The sequence below is a fragment of the Zingiber officinale genome, chromosome 4A (genome assembly GCF_018446385.1).
Source record: "Zingiber officinale cultivar Zhangliang chromosome 4A, Zo_v1.1, whole genome shotgun sequence".
NCBI lineage: Eukaryota > Viridiplantae > Streptophyta > Magnoliopsida > Zingiberales > Zingiberaceae > Zingiber > Zingiber officinale.
This window is the reverse complement of record NC_055992.1, coordinates 130,689,711-130,702,812: the sequence shown is the minus strand read 5'-3', so window position 1 is coordinate 130,702,812 and position 13,102 is coordinate 130,689,711. Positions and strand designations below refer to the sequence as shown.

Here is a 13,102-nt window from a genome sequence, read left to right as displayed (position 1 = left end):
TTTTATTTTACCTCCATTATTTACACTTTTTTGAAAAGCCCCTCCCATTAGAGTTTGTGGTATCAAATTAATCCTTATAATTTAAAAGTTATGCTCATTGCACCTCTCAATTATTGCTGTTTTCATAATTAGAGATGAATGTTAAGAACTTTCAAAATGAAAGGGACATCAGTGGAGAAGACTTGCAGTGACTCTAGAACAATTATTTAAATAGTTGAGTAATAAAAAAGATTTAGTGTCATCATTTAAAGGGATTAGTGTGGATTAATCTAAAGTTAGTCTTCATGAAATAAAAGCCTATAGAAAGTCTTTTAGTATAAATTTTTTTCACCGAGACGCAACAATCAAGAAGTCGTTCTTCAATCTGGACCGTCAAACTTAAATATGGACCGTCAGATGCGCTGAGTATTCCTCTCACGTATCTTGCAGTAGCCGCGTGGAATTCACGGCAGCACCACTGCCTTAGTCAAAATAGAGTCCTCCCATGTTAAAATCGTGCTTTTATCTGAACCGTCCAATTTGCCAACGTTCTCTTGTCGCCGTCCAACTAAGAAATAAAAGAAATATGAATAAATTTGAAATTTAAGCGTCGGCCGTCACCATCTCTCGAGACCCTAGACCGCCTCCTCGATTTGGCTCGGGAAGATTTCTCCTCCAGTTGCAATCTCGCTGGTAGGTGGCCGGATCGTCCCCTGTTTGATCTGTCATAGAATGGCGGCGTTTTCGATAGCTTCTTCTCTTTTTTTTTTCTGTCTATATTGAATCTTCCACAATCTGTTTCTTTTATGTAGTTATGATTTAGGGAAATGTCGGAGTCCAAGAGACGAGTGCTTCTGCTGACGGATAACGTCTTCATTCCTGTCAATGCGGTGCTCGCTTCTGCGATCGATTCGAGTCTGGGATTGGATTTGTCCGCTCGAGACGACGTGTTCGTCAAAGTTGCCCCTTCCTTTCGTTCTTTGTTGGGATTGACTTCATTCCTTGCGGCAAGGCAGTTGTCCAGAACTTCTATTTAGTGATTCATAGGGTTTACAATTGAAGCAGCTGCAGACGCATTAATCGCCGAAGTAATCTTTTGGCATCTAAAAAGTGATCTTGCGACTATTTGCGCAATTATAATTAATTAGGGTAAATGGTTGGTTAGAGGGGGAAAGTTGCCCATTGAGTCTGGATCACTGGATGTAACTGTGTCAGTCTCCAAGTCACTTGAACTTGTTGATGAGGAATGGGTTGAGTAGATCTCAAGAGTGTTTAAACCTGATGGAACTGTTTAATTTCAGACTTCTTATGAGCAGAGTGGAAATAAGGTATGAAGTCATAGATCAGCTGGTTGATTATTTTTCCATTAGATTAAGAGATTGATATAGTTTTTCTTATGCTGGTAATGTGTCTAACTTGGGTGTCAAATCTTTGGTTTCAGCCAGCCAAGAAGAGAGAAGTGAAAGTCACTCGATTGCAGCAGTCTTTGATCACAAAACATCTCATACAGGAAATGTTTAGAGTAATAGAGCTGCTAGGACATGTTTTCTTCTGAAAAGCTTCAGCTGTCCGACCTTGCCGAGTCTATGGCATAAGGATTCAATGGCTTTTATCAGGCTAACCATTCAAAAGGTAAAAGAGGTTAGAACATCATGATTTTGTGACATTACATTTCAATATAACTACTGCACTAATTTTTTTTGCACTCATATCAGCATATCAGCTTCTGAATATTGATTAAATCATCTTAAAAGTTTGGGTTTTTGCTAGATTTAGTTTATTATTTAGATCTATAGTTCACATTTTTAGCTCAGATGAAATTTATAAATTTCTTCATATAGTTTTCTTTTGCACCTCTATCATTTTTCATCTCAAGAAAGGATGTTTATGCATAAACTCAACTATAAGGCTTTATGAATTACTAGAATTATCTAGGAGAGATAAACAGCTTATCAACTACTATGAACTTAGAGTTGGAAAAGGTAGTATCAAAAAAGAAACCTTGCAATATACGTACATAGTAAACTTCTAGTCGATAGTAGAAAACTACCACCGGAACACAACATAAAATATGGAACAATATTCAGGTAGGTGATTTATCTTTCCCTCCCTAAAGATAAGTTCCATTAGAAAAGCTAAACATATATTACATATAAGTATCTGAATACATAATAACTGGTGCCATAAGATATTTAGAGATCATATCTAACAGATAAAGCTGGTTGCAACAATTCATTCTGTCCGCCTTGATTCCTTGTTTCCAATTTATAACTATGATGCTGAATTAATAAAAGAATCTAACTTCTCATTCATTTTTCTCGAGAGAAACTTCATGCATATTGGTGGCTTGACTTGGGCCAATGCAAGCACTGCTTCAGGTAGACTCCATATTCCATCACCACATATCAGGCCAGATGCTGCTGCAGGATCAAATGCTGCTGCCTTTGTCCTGTCCATCTTTTGCCACATAGTATCATAGTTCCTATAAACATGTCGATAGCAAAGACTGTTCCAAAGTAAAAAGATATAGCCATTGCCATTGGAATTGGTATACATTGGCCCACCTTATAAGAAACAAGTCCCTTGCCAAGTTGATGAGAATAGCCAACGCAGATAATATGTAGCACAATGTGAGGAGTGCTTTGGTAGTGAGGGACACTGTTGACCCCTAGAATTGCCATGTTTCGGTAAATGATGGCACAAGGTGCTGGATATTGACTGCCTGGAACGCCTATATCATCGAAGGCCTTATAGTAAAGGCAGAAAACACATGGAGCAACCGCACAACCCATGGAAGTACCAATGACATGGCTCACAAACATAGATCTCGGAGAAGAAAGTGTTAAGTACCCAGTTTTGAAGTCTTGCATTAGATCAGAAGCAGTGGCTACAATGCTCATCATGACACCACAGGAAGCAAGGCCCGCAAGCACAGCGCCATGGTGGGCACCTGACCAAGCCCCAAAGACAAAATGGCAAGCTTACGGTAGATCGAGGACATGTTCCAATCTGTGAGGCCACACCCATAGGCATTGCAGAAAGCTAGTACTGGAGCCAAGGCATAGGCAACCAAGATGAAGTACCACTTGAGTGGAGGAAAGATGTGAGGGAGTGTGATGATTGAGACTAAGGAAACTATACTATATCCCCCAATTGCTACCCACTTTGGGATTTGATCTTTGAGGAATACCTCAGCTCTCCTATCATCGTCATATGAAACGATTGGTTGTTTAGCCATTTGAACTTCATCTGAGACTGGAAGAGTGCTTAGATGGATTTTTTGTGAATCCGAAACAAAAGCTTGCACTGTTTTAGTCAGGACCTTGATGAAATTGTAAAGGCCATCACCAAGAATTATGGAGATAGCTATAAAGACCTGAATGATGTTGAACACAAGATGATAAAACTAGGGAATGTTAGTTTTTAGTTGAAACAATAGTGGCAACAAGGATTACCCTGTATCCCTGCAAGCCATGTAAACTGTTTGGTGGCTTGGTGCAAGATCTGCTGAATACCAGTTACCCTTTTGATTATTAATTAGAGGCCACATGATTCCCCATGAAAGGATGACTCCTATGAGAAGTGATACATTCACAATATGTGGGCAGATCATTCCGACTCCCACATACGTAGCCGAAAAGTCGAAGTTAAATCTGAAAAATTAGTTCATCAATTATTAAAACTCAATTTGTTTAGAATTATCAAACCAAATATAGGCTACTCTCGTTACTTGTTCTCATAAGCCTTAAGTCCCAAGGTACGGAAAGCTTTAAATCCACAGTCATCGCCAGATTTATAAAACCATTAATGGAAGAATCCCCACAAGAAGCTGAAGCTAAAGAATTTTCCTAGTGTCGTCACTTGCTTCCTGAAGGTTTAATGGACAAGATCATTAGATTCTCATTACTGCAAATGTGAGAGAGAAAAGACTTTGATGTTCTTGAGATAGTTACTTGGCCAAGTTTCTGCCCTGTGGAATATGGAAGCCATTGATAAGGTATGCAGTTGCAGTTCCACTCGGATAGATCAGCTTGTAGTCAATGATCATTATCTATAGAAATCAAGAAATAAGAATTCCTACCTAACAATGAAAACATTACCAAAACTTAGATTTTGCAGAGGGCGATTGCCAATACAATCAATAGGCCGTTGTTGGATTCTACTTACCTTTCTGAGGGGCACGAGAGAAAACAATCCTACAAAACTGACAACAAACATAAACGCGATCATCCATCCTAATTTTGGGTCCTTGATATCTGTGAATCATTTGCTTCTGCCTGCCATTTTCGAACTCATTCCGAAAAGGTAAGTGCCATAACCACCTGTTCATAAAGTGTTAAAATTGATATTAATTTTTAACATATCTGTGTTCGAATTTGAATCTAAAAATCTGTACAAGGGAAAATTGATATTATTTTAGCTTGTTTGAAAGGTAGCGCACCGTTGAAGGCGAGGCCGCAGGCAGCGACGACGCAAGTCTGGATGACGGTGTTCGCCTGGCGGGTGAAGGGGACACGGACACAAGCGTGCTCCAACGCCTTGGGCCACACCTTGACGAAGAAGAAGCCGAGGAGGCCGGAGGTGACGTTGAGGGAAGGGATGATTCCCGTCATCAAGTTCAGCTCCATCACGATCACACTCAACATCACCGATAGCCCCAAGCTCACCACTAGGGCGCGGACCGTCACCTGCTCCCACCATGCCGGCACCCTCACCCCATCGAACGCTCGCTCCACGGATGGTGCCGGAGCACTTTCCTCTATTCCTTCTCCATCTCCTTGTCCGTCTTCACCATCTTGTTTCAACGGCTTGTACCGGCAATAGGAAAAATTGTTATAAATACATCGTAGTTAAAATACCTTGTAAGAATATATAGAGAGATATCTCAATAGAATTGTTCGCTTTATTTAATATTCACTTAACTCTTGGTCCATTCCCATATTCTTGTCTACTTAACTCACTTTAATCATTGTGATTCTCTTTAGCTTATTCTAATTATAATACAGTAGAAACAAATATTTAAAAAAAAAATTAAAAAAAAGTGCAATAGGATTAAAGGATAGGTAGGAAGGATAATAAGGAAATTTAGTTTAGTAAAACATATTCATATTTTAAGCTTATTTTTCAATTAATTATAGCTTAAAGGAGTGATTTCATTGACTTAACTGTGTCGAATTCACTAATCATTGAAAAAGCTAGACGTAAGTACTAACTGTTCTCGCATAAGTGGAACATAGTTGGAGCGAATAGGACTTGATATGGTACTATCTATTTATTCAAATCACATAATATGACAATTTTAATTAACTCTTTCGTTGTCTATTGATAAAGAAAATTGTCCTCAACTTCTTCAAGACGAATCAAAAATTAACACCTCAAAACAAACGTTGCAAAATAATTTGCTTGTCCATGGCTTGTTCATGTCAGTCTAAACATTCAATAGCAAATTTCCACATAGATAAAATGACAAGCACTTTGGCTTGATTCACATATTTTCCAAGTTTTGATGTGGATTTTTATTCTTTGATTAGTTTTTGATCCTTTTTGATCATTTTCATTCTTATTTTATGATAAGAAAATAAAGAAAATTGATGCCCTGATATTTTCTATTTCTTTACAATTAAATTGACTTCAATTTTATTTCAAAGGATGACAATAAGATAGGTCAGATGATAAGAATTATAATTCTATTTCGTATACAATACGAGTCGGCAGCTGGGGTACGAAGTGAAATGAGATGGAATGGAAAAATATAAATTATATTTAATGAAAGTTTTATTTTTTTTTATAACTTTATTAAAATTAATTTGAGAATAGACATTCTAAACTAATCAATAAAAAATTATTAAAAATAGTGTCATAAAAACAAAATTTATATAAAAAGTATTTTAGAAAAGTTTTTAAAAAATTGTAATGTTATTAAAATTAATTTGAGATGGGACATTATAGAATAACCAATAAAAAATTATTAAAAATACTGTCATAAAAACATTTTTTTTTCAAAAAGGTATTTTAGAATATCTGATAATTAATTCTATTTCGTATGCAATACAGGTCGGCGGGTGGGGCACAAAGTGAAATGATATTGAATGAAAAAATATGAATTATATCAAATGAAAGTTTTTTTTTTAAATTATAATTTTATTAAAATTAATTTGAGATCAGACATTTTAGTATAACCAATAAAAAATTATTAGAAATAGTGTCATACAAGCAAAATTTATAAAAAAAAGGTATTTTAGAAAAGTTTTTTAAAAAATTATGATTTTATTAAAATTAATTTGAGGAGACATCCTAGAATAACCAATAAAAAATTATAAAAAATAGTGTCAAAAAAAACAAAATTTATATAAATAAAAGGTATTTTAGAATACCTTCTTCTAGTTTAGTTGAAAACCAGTCTGGATCTATTTACGGTCAAGAGGATGGATCATATAAGATGATTGATTAATAGGTGAGATTCATCTCCATCAATCAATGGATGTAGTGGTGCATCCTCTAAACCGTAATTTACTGTCTAGAGAATCTGTGCTCGTTGAAAATGTAAGTGCAGCGAGGACCGGCAAGAGGGGGGGGGGGTGAATTGCCTGCAAATAAAAACTAAACCCTCCTCAAGACTTTCAACTTAAATAATAAAGCAACAGTTACAAAATTCAACAGAACTAAAATAAACAGAAATAAAAGACTCAGCTATTTACTTGGTTACAATCAAGAAGGTTGTTAATCCAAGGCAGTAAGAGAGTGCACTAAAAGAAGTCTCCTTCTCTGAAGGCGGAGTAGTTTTTTACACTTGAAGAGCACAAAACTGTTGCTTAGGAAATGAGAGTACAGGAGTTGTATTTCGAAATCGTTGTACTTCAATAGCTACCCGAGACCCCCTTTATATAGGGGTTCTAGAGTCTATCTGTTAACCTGATCTTCGGGACCAGGTTTGACTCGAGAGGGATCCGTCGACCGATCCCCAAGTTCGGTCGACCGAACCTGCTGTACCTGTCCATCTTTCCGTCCAGGTGCAGTCTCTGTGGATCGAGCTCAGGTTCGGTCGACCGATCATTGTGTTCGGTCGACCGATCGGCCAACGGTCTTCTTCTGCGCTGGCCCGATCAAAACGCTCGACTGAGTGTCTGGATAGACGTTGGTTCGGTCGACTGATCAAGAGGTTCGGTCGACCGATCAGTCCCTCAACGGCTGGCTTGCTGACGTGGCTTCTGACGTGTCACTAGCGGTTGGTCTTTTGAGGATTGGGGTTCGGTCGACCGATCATGGGGTTCGGTCGACCGAACCGTTGACAAGTCAACTCCAGTTGACTTACTTCGGTTCGGCTCCTTGGGTGATTGCGGCCATCCGGAATAGGGCTCACCCAAACCCAGTTCCCGGCCTTCTCCTCGAGCAGTCTTCCGTCCGGCTTCTCGTCCCTCGAACGTCGCGCACATTCTTCTCACTCCACCGGAGTACTCTTCCGCAGCTCTCTCATTCTTCGGACGCACCGAGCCCGTCGACTCCCTTCCCATGTCGTCTTTCACGCTAACTGCGTCTTCCGCTCGACTTCCTGCGCTCCTAAGTTCCTGCACACTCAGACACAGGGTTCAGACAAAACGCAGGACCTAACTAACTTGGTTGATCACATCAAAACTACCACGGGGTCCAACAATCTCCCCCTTTTTGATGTGCATCAACTCAAGTTCAAGTTAGGGTAAAACAGACACAAGAAGTAATTTTAAAGAAAAATTACTAAACTAGCATATTAAGCATAAGTTTTGCAATAAGTAAAATTGTAACACTATTTAGAAAAAATATTAAAAATTAAACTTCCTAAACTTCCTAACTCCCCCTAAACTTGTACTTTTCTTTATTCTCCCCCTTTGATTACAGCAAAAATGGGGGCAAACAAGTTACAGAAGTTGAATTAGGTTTAAAAAAAAAAAAATTCTAAGTGTTAAAAAAAATTTCTAAGTTAAGATGAATTTTTCAGAAAAAGTTTTAACGAAGATATCAGGAAATGTTTAAAATCTTTTTAAAGCATTGTTTAATTCTAATAATAATGCTTTTATCAGAAGGTTAATTAAACATTTTTATTTCGATATTTCGACTTTCAGGTCGTGGCGAGGCACTAGGCCTTCTTGGTTATTGGAGCAACAACCACTTCCTTAGACAAAGCTTCCATAAAGAAACTCAAAGTTTAATTTTCTTACTGTAAGCTTTTAATTTTAAAAAATTAATCAAGTACAGATTTTGGAACCCAGTAAAGGTTCTTTCTTATGGGATTCTTTAAAAACATAGGGGGTATATAACTTTTAGGAATTTTCCTAAGTTGACCCTGATGTTGTTTAATGTACCAATTCAATTTTCCATAAATTCTAACTTTTGATTTTGGAAATCTATTTAAGCATGCATCAATTTTTAATTTTTCAATTTCTAATTTTAATTTATCATTTTCTGATTTTAGATGATCATATATTTCTAACGGGCATGCTCTTACTAGGTTCAACTTTAGTTCAGCATTCTCTTTTTTTAATTGATCTAACTCTCTAGAAAGAGACTTGATAAATTTAAAAGATTGAGTTGGGGTTAGATTGCGTACCTTACTTACCTGGTCTGGTGATGCTCCCCCTTCATTGCTGCTTTCTTTTTCTGATGTTCCTCCCCCTTCATCAATGCTCATTTCTAAGCTAGATGTTTCTTCTAGCTGATGGTTGACCATCAGTGCTAGTCCCGAGAATTCTTCGACTTCTGACTCGGAGGATGAAGAGTCGTCCCATGTCGCCTTCAGATTTTTGTGCTTGGAGGAATTTGGTTTCTTGTACTTGGTCTTTGTCTTCTCCTTTTGCTTGCATTTCAATTTGGGGCAATCATCCTTGATGTGCCCCTCTTCGTTGCAGTTGTAGCAACGAATCATCCTTTTCTTTCGTTGATGCCTCTGCGAGCTAAACTTATTAGTATTAAAAAAATTTATTGTAGCGTTTTACCAGAAGTGCCGCTTCTGATTCGTCGACCGAGGCTTCGGAGTCAGAACTCTTTATTTTTGCCTTTAAGGCAATGTTCTGACTGGACTTCTCTACTCCATTGGACTCTGAAACTCGAGATTCGTGAAGTTCAAAAGTGAAAAATAATTGTTTTAAAGTACTTACCTCGAGGTCCTTAGAGATGTAGTATGCATCTACTTAGGAGGCCCACTCTGGAGTTCTAGGGAAGGCATTGAGCGCATACCGGATAGAGTCCCGGTTCGTTACCTCTTCTCCAAGATTAGTTAGTTGCGTGATCAGCTCTTTGATCCTTGCTTGGAGCTGCGCTACCTTCTCGCCTTGGTTCATCCGGAGGTTCGTCAACTGGTTCCGGAGGATGTCGCGCCTAGCTAGCTTCACTTCGGAAGTACCTTCGTGAAGCTCCAGGAATTTTTCCCAGAGATCCTTCGCGGAGTCGTAGCTTCCGATCCGGTTTACCTCCTGAGGTGGCAGAACGCTGAGGAGGTGGAATTCCGCTTTTCCGTTGGCGACGAAGTCGGCTTGCTCCTTCTTGCTCCACGTGTTTTCTTCTTTGTCTTTAGGAGCTGCAAAACCATATTTCATAGTAATTAAAATATCAAAATCTGTTTTAAAGAATACCTCCATTTTTCGCTTCCATGTAGCGAAATCTCCGTCGAACTTCGGGGGATGGATGTTCGCACCGGCCATTATTCTGATCTTTGTGCTTCAGATGGCGGTTAGTCCCTCTGAGGCCGTTGGGCTCTGATACCACTTGTAGGTGCAGCGAGGACCGACAAGAGGGGGGTGAATTGCCTGCGAATAAAAACTAAACCCTCCTCAAGGCTTTCAACTTAAATAATAAAGCAACAGTTATGAAATTCAACAGAACTAAAATAAACAGAAATAGAAGACTCAGCTATTTACTTGGTTACAACCAAGAAGGTTGTTAATCCAAGGCAGTAAGAGAGTGCACTAAAAGAAGTCTCCTTCTCTGAAGGCGGAGTAGCCTTTTACACTTGAAGAGCACAGAACTGTTGCTTAGGAAATGAGAGTACAGGAGTTGTATTTCGAAATCGTTGTACTTCAATAGCTACCCGAGACCCCCTTTATATAGGGTTTCTAGAGTCTATCTGTTAACCTGATCTTCGGGATCAGGTTTGACTCGAAAGGGATCGGTCGACCGATCCCCAGGTTCGGTCGACCGAACCTGCTGTACCTGCCCATCTTTTCGTCCAGGTGCAGTCTCTGTGGATCGAGCTCAGGTTCGGTCGATCGATCATTGTGTTCGGTCGACCGATCGGCCAACGGTCTTCTTCTGCGCTGACCCCGATCAAAACGCTCGACTGAGTCTCTGGATAGACGTTGGTTCGGTCGACCGATCAGTCCCTCAACGGCTAGCTTGCTGACGTGGCTTCTGACGTGTCACTAGCGGTTGGTCTTCTGAGGATTGGGGTTCGGTCGACCGATCATGGGGTTCGGTCGACCGAACCGTTGACAAGTCAACTCCAGTTGACTTGCTCCGGTTCGACTCCTTGGGTGATTGCGGCCATCCGGAAATAGGGCTCACCCGAACCCAGTTCCCGGCCTTCTCCTCGAGCAGTCTTCCGTCCGGCTTCTCGTCCCTCGAACGTCGCGCACATTATTCTGGCTCCACCGGAGTACTCTTCCGCAGCTCTCTCGTCCTTCGGACGCACCGAGCCCGTCGACTCCCTTCCCGTGCCGTCCTTCACGCTAGCTGCGTCTTCTACTCGACTTCCTGCTCTTCTAAGTTCCTGCACACTCAGACACAGGGTTCAGACAAAACGCAGAACCTAACTAACTTGGTTGATCACATCAAAACTACTACAGGGTCCAACAGAAAACACCCACCCGATACTTGGATTTGAACCCGAGATCTCTAACATGCTGAATAATTTCTACTGTCAACAAGACCAAGGAATCAAAGTGCCAATTTTTCTAATCTAATTCATAAGAAATTTAGAGATATTACATTCAAGCGAATTATATGGATTAATCTTGATAAAGTTAATTAATCGTTTGGGGGAAAAATATATAATATATAACAAATTATGTTGTTGCTTCAGTCAGGTTCCACAGAAAAGCAAATATGTTGATGGCAGGATTTTCACAAGTACAAGTTCATAATTTTTTTCTACCCAATGAACAACTTCAGTCAATTCGTATGAGTTCAGAATTTTCACTTTTTTAAGGATCCATGCCTAATACACGGATAATTAAAGAGTAATATAATTATAAAGTTAGCTTATAGCGTTAAGTGGTTATGGAGTGGAAAGAATTTTTCTCTGAAAACATACTCCCATCGAGAATTGATCCATGTACTATTATAATAAATCTATCATCCTCTAACCAACTTGATATCATGTGAAAATATGATATGAAAAATAAAGAAATTTGATATGATGGAGAAAGTCAGTACCACGTAATAATATCAAGTCAAAGGTCAAATCGAGTTGACGTCAAATCAAGATGAGCTCGGGTTCAATCAAGATGAGCTCATAACAAGTCCAGTCGAGCTTAGGTTCGGTCAAATCAAGTTCGGGTCCAGTCGATTCTTGAGAGAAGACCTTAAGTAAAATTCCTTTGAGTGACATCCAAATTTAGTTGGCCTAAATTTTAACTTTGATTTAACTCGGCAGTTATTGAAACATTAAGAGACAGTTGTTGAAACGTGATCACCAATAGAGGTGTCTCTCGACAAGAAAAAAAGAGGTATGCTTCTTAGGAATTACAGTTATTGTTTCACTTTCTATTTAAAATGAACGCTAGACTCTTAACTATCCTTATTTTTCTTCATTCATTTTCTCCTCTGCAATCTCCTTACTGCAGAGGGACCTTGCCAAGGTTCATCTTGATCCCCTCTAATATCTTCTTTGAGGACTTTCGTTCGAAAGACCTCCTTGCTACTTGGAGTTTCAAAAGTAGATCTGAACGGAGTTGATCTACTAAAGCCCAATTGGAAAATAAGCCAAACTTGAAAAAAAAGTAAATATACTAACATCCTACTTGAAGAAAGTCTGACCGAAAGAAGTGGTCTATTGAAGTCCAATTTGAAAAGAAGAAAAAAATCTGACCTAAAAGAAAATTAATCTACCTACCTCAATTTTTTTTTATTGCAAGAGATGTACCAGTACATAATAGGTGACACATGGGAGGTGAATGAGGCACAATGACATGACTTTCGCTACCTTTCGTTGTCTTTCACTAAGATCTCGATATCGATATTGAGCCTCATAGTAGGCTTATAACAATCCAACAATATTGTGCCTCCTTTGGCGCAAAACTCGACAACTACCAATGCTTGCTTGTAGCAGTGCCTCAGATCCCACTGTAGCTCTGAGGCGGTTGCCTGTCGGAACATGCAACACGTACTTGGGCAAAATCAGGTAGTCTAGCACCGTTGCTTTCTAGCCATGTTGTCAGTTGCTCTACTGATGCTTATGCGCTCTGCAGTTCTGCGCTTTGTGCTCATTCATCCCTACGTGGACCTCTGGACAGTACCCACACAGTCTCACTAGATATTTCCTTAGCAAAATAAATTTTCTACACAAAGAAAAACTTCAGTCAATTAATATGAGTTTAGATTTTTCACTTCTTCCCTCTACTAGAATCCATGCCGGGACAAGAACAGAGTAATGTAATCACAACCCTTCTAATCATTTAATAACCCTAAATTCTAAACCCTGAAATGGTCTTTTAAAAGCTTCCGAAGGGATTTTTATTTATGGAGGCCTAACATTGTGCTTGATTAGTTTGTCAAAGTCTAGCTCAAGTGTGGCATATCTCACTTATGCTTTTATAAGTCACTCACGTCTTTGCAACCTATCATGATCATTTTAGGATTGAAAGATTATAATTTTTCAATAGATTTTATAAGTACTCTAGGTTGATTTTGATGTGATCAACTGAGTTAACTTAGATCTTATGTCTTTTGATACCTTGTGTTTAAGTGTACAAGAACTTAGTGTTGGTCCCAGTGTGACCGACAAGAGGGGGGGGGGGGGGGGGGAATTACCCTGAAAAGAAATCCAACACTTTCTTTTGCTTTCTGTATTTAGCAAAGGCAGACGAACATTAGTTAATCAAAATAAAAATCAAAGAAAGTAAGAGGCAAGAATATTTTACTTGGTTTGCAACCAGAG

The 13,102-nt window shown here is 39.0% G+C and overlaps 1 long non-coding RNA gene and 1 pseudogene across 1 annotated transcript; one reads left to right on the top strand and one right to left on the bottom strand.

Moving 5' to 3' along the window:
• The first annotated feature begins 595 nt into the window (after nucleotides 1–595).
• LOC121971215 lies at nucleotides 596–4,901 on the top strand. Its single transcript, XR_006109091.1, has 4 exons — nucleotides 596–672; nucleotides 792–1,307; nucleotides 1,421–1,611; nucleotides 4,412–4,901. It is a non-coding gene; the product is annotated as an uncharacterized LOC121971215 (long non-coding RNA).
• Nucleotides 2,106–4,712, bottom strand: LOC121971214 (annotated as a pseudogene).
• Nucleotides 4,902–13,102: the final 8,201 nt, after the last annotated feature.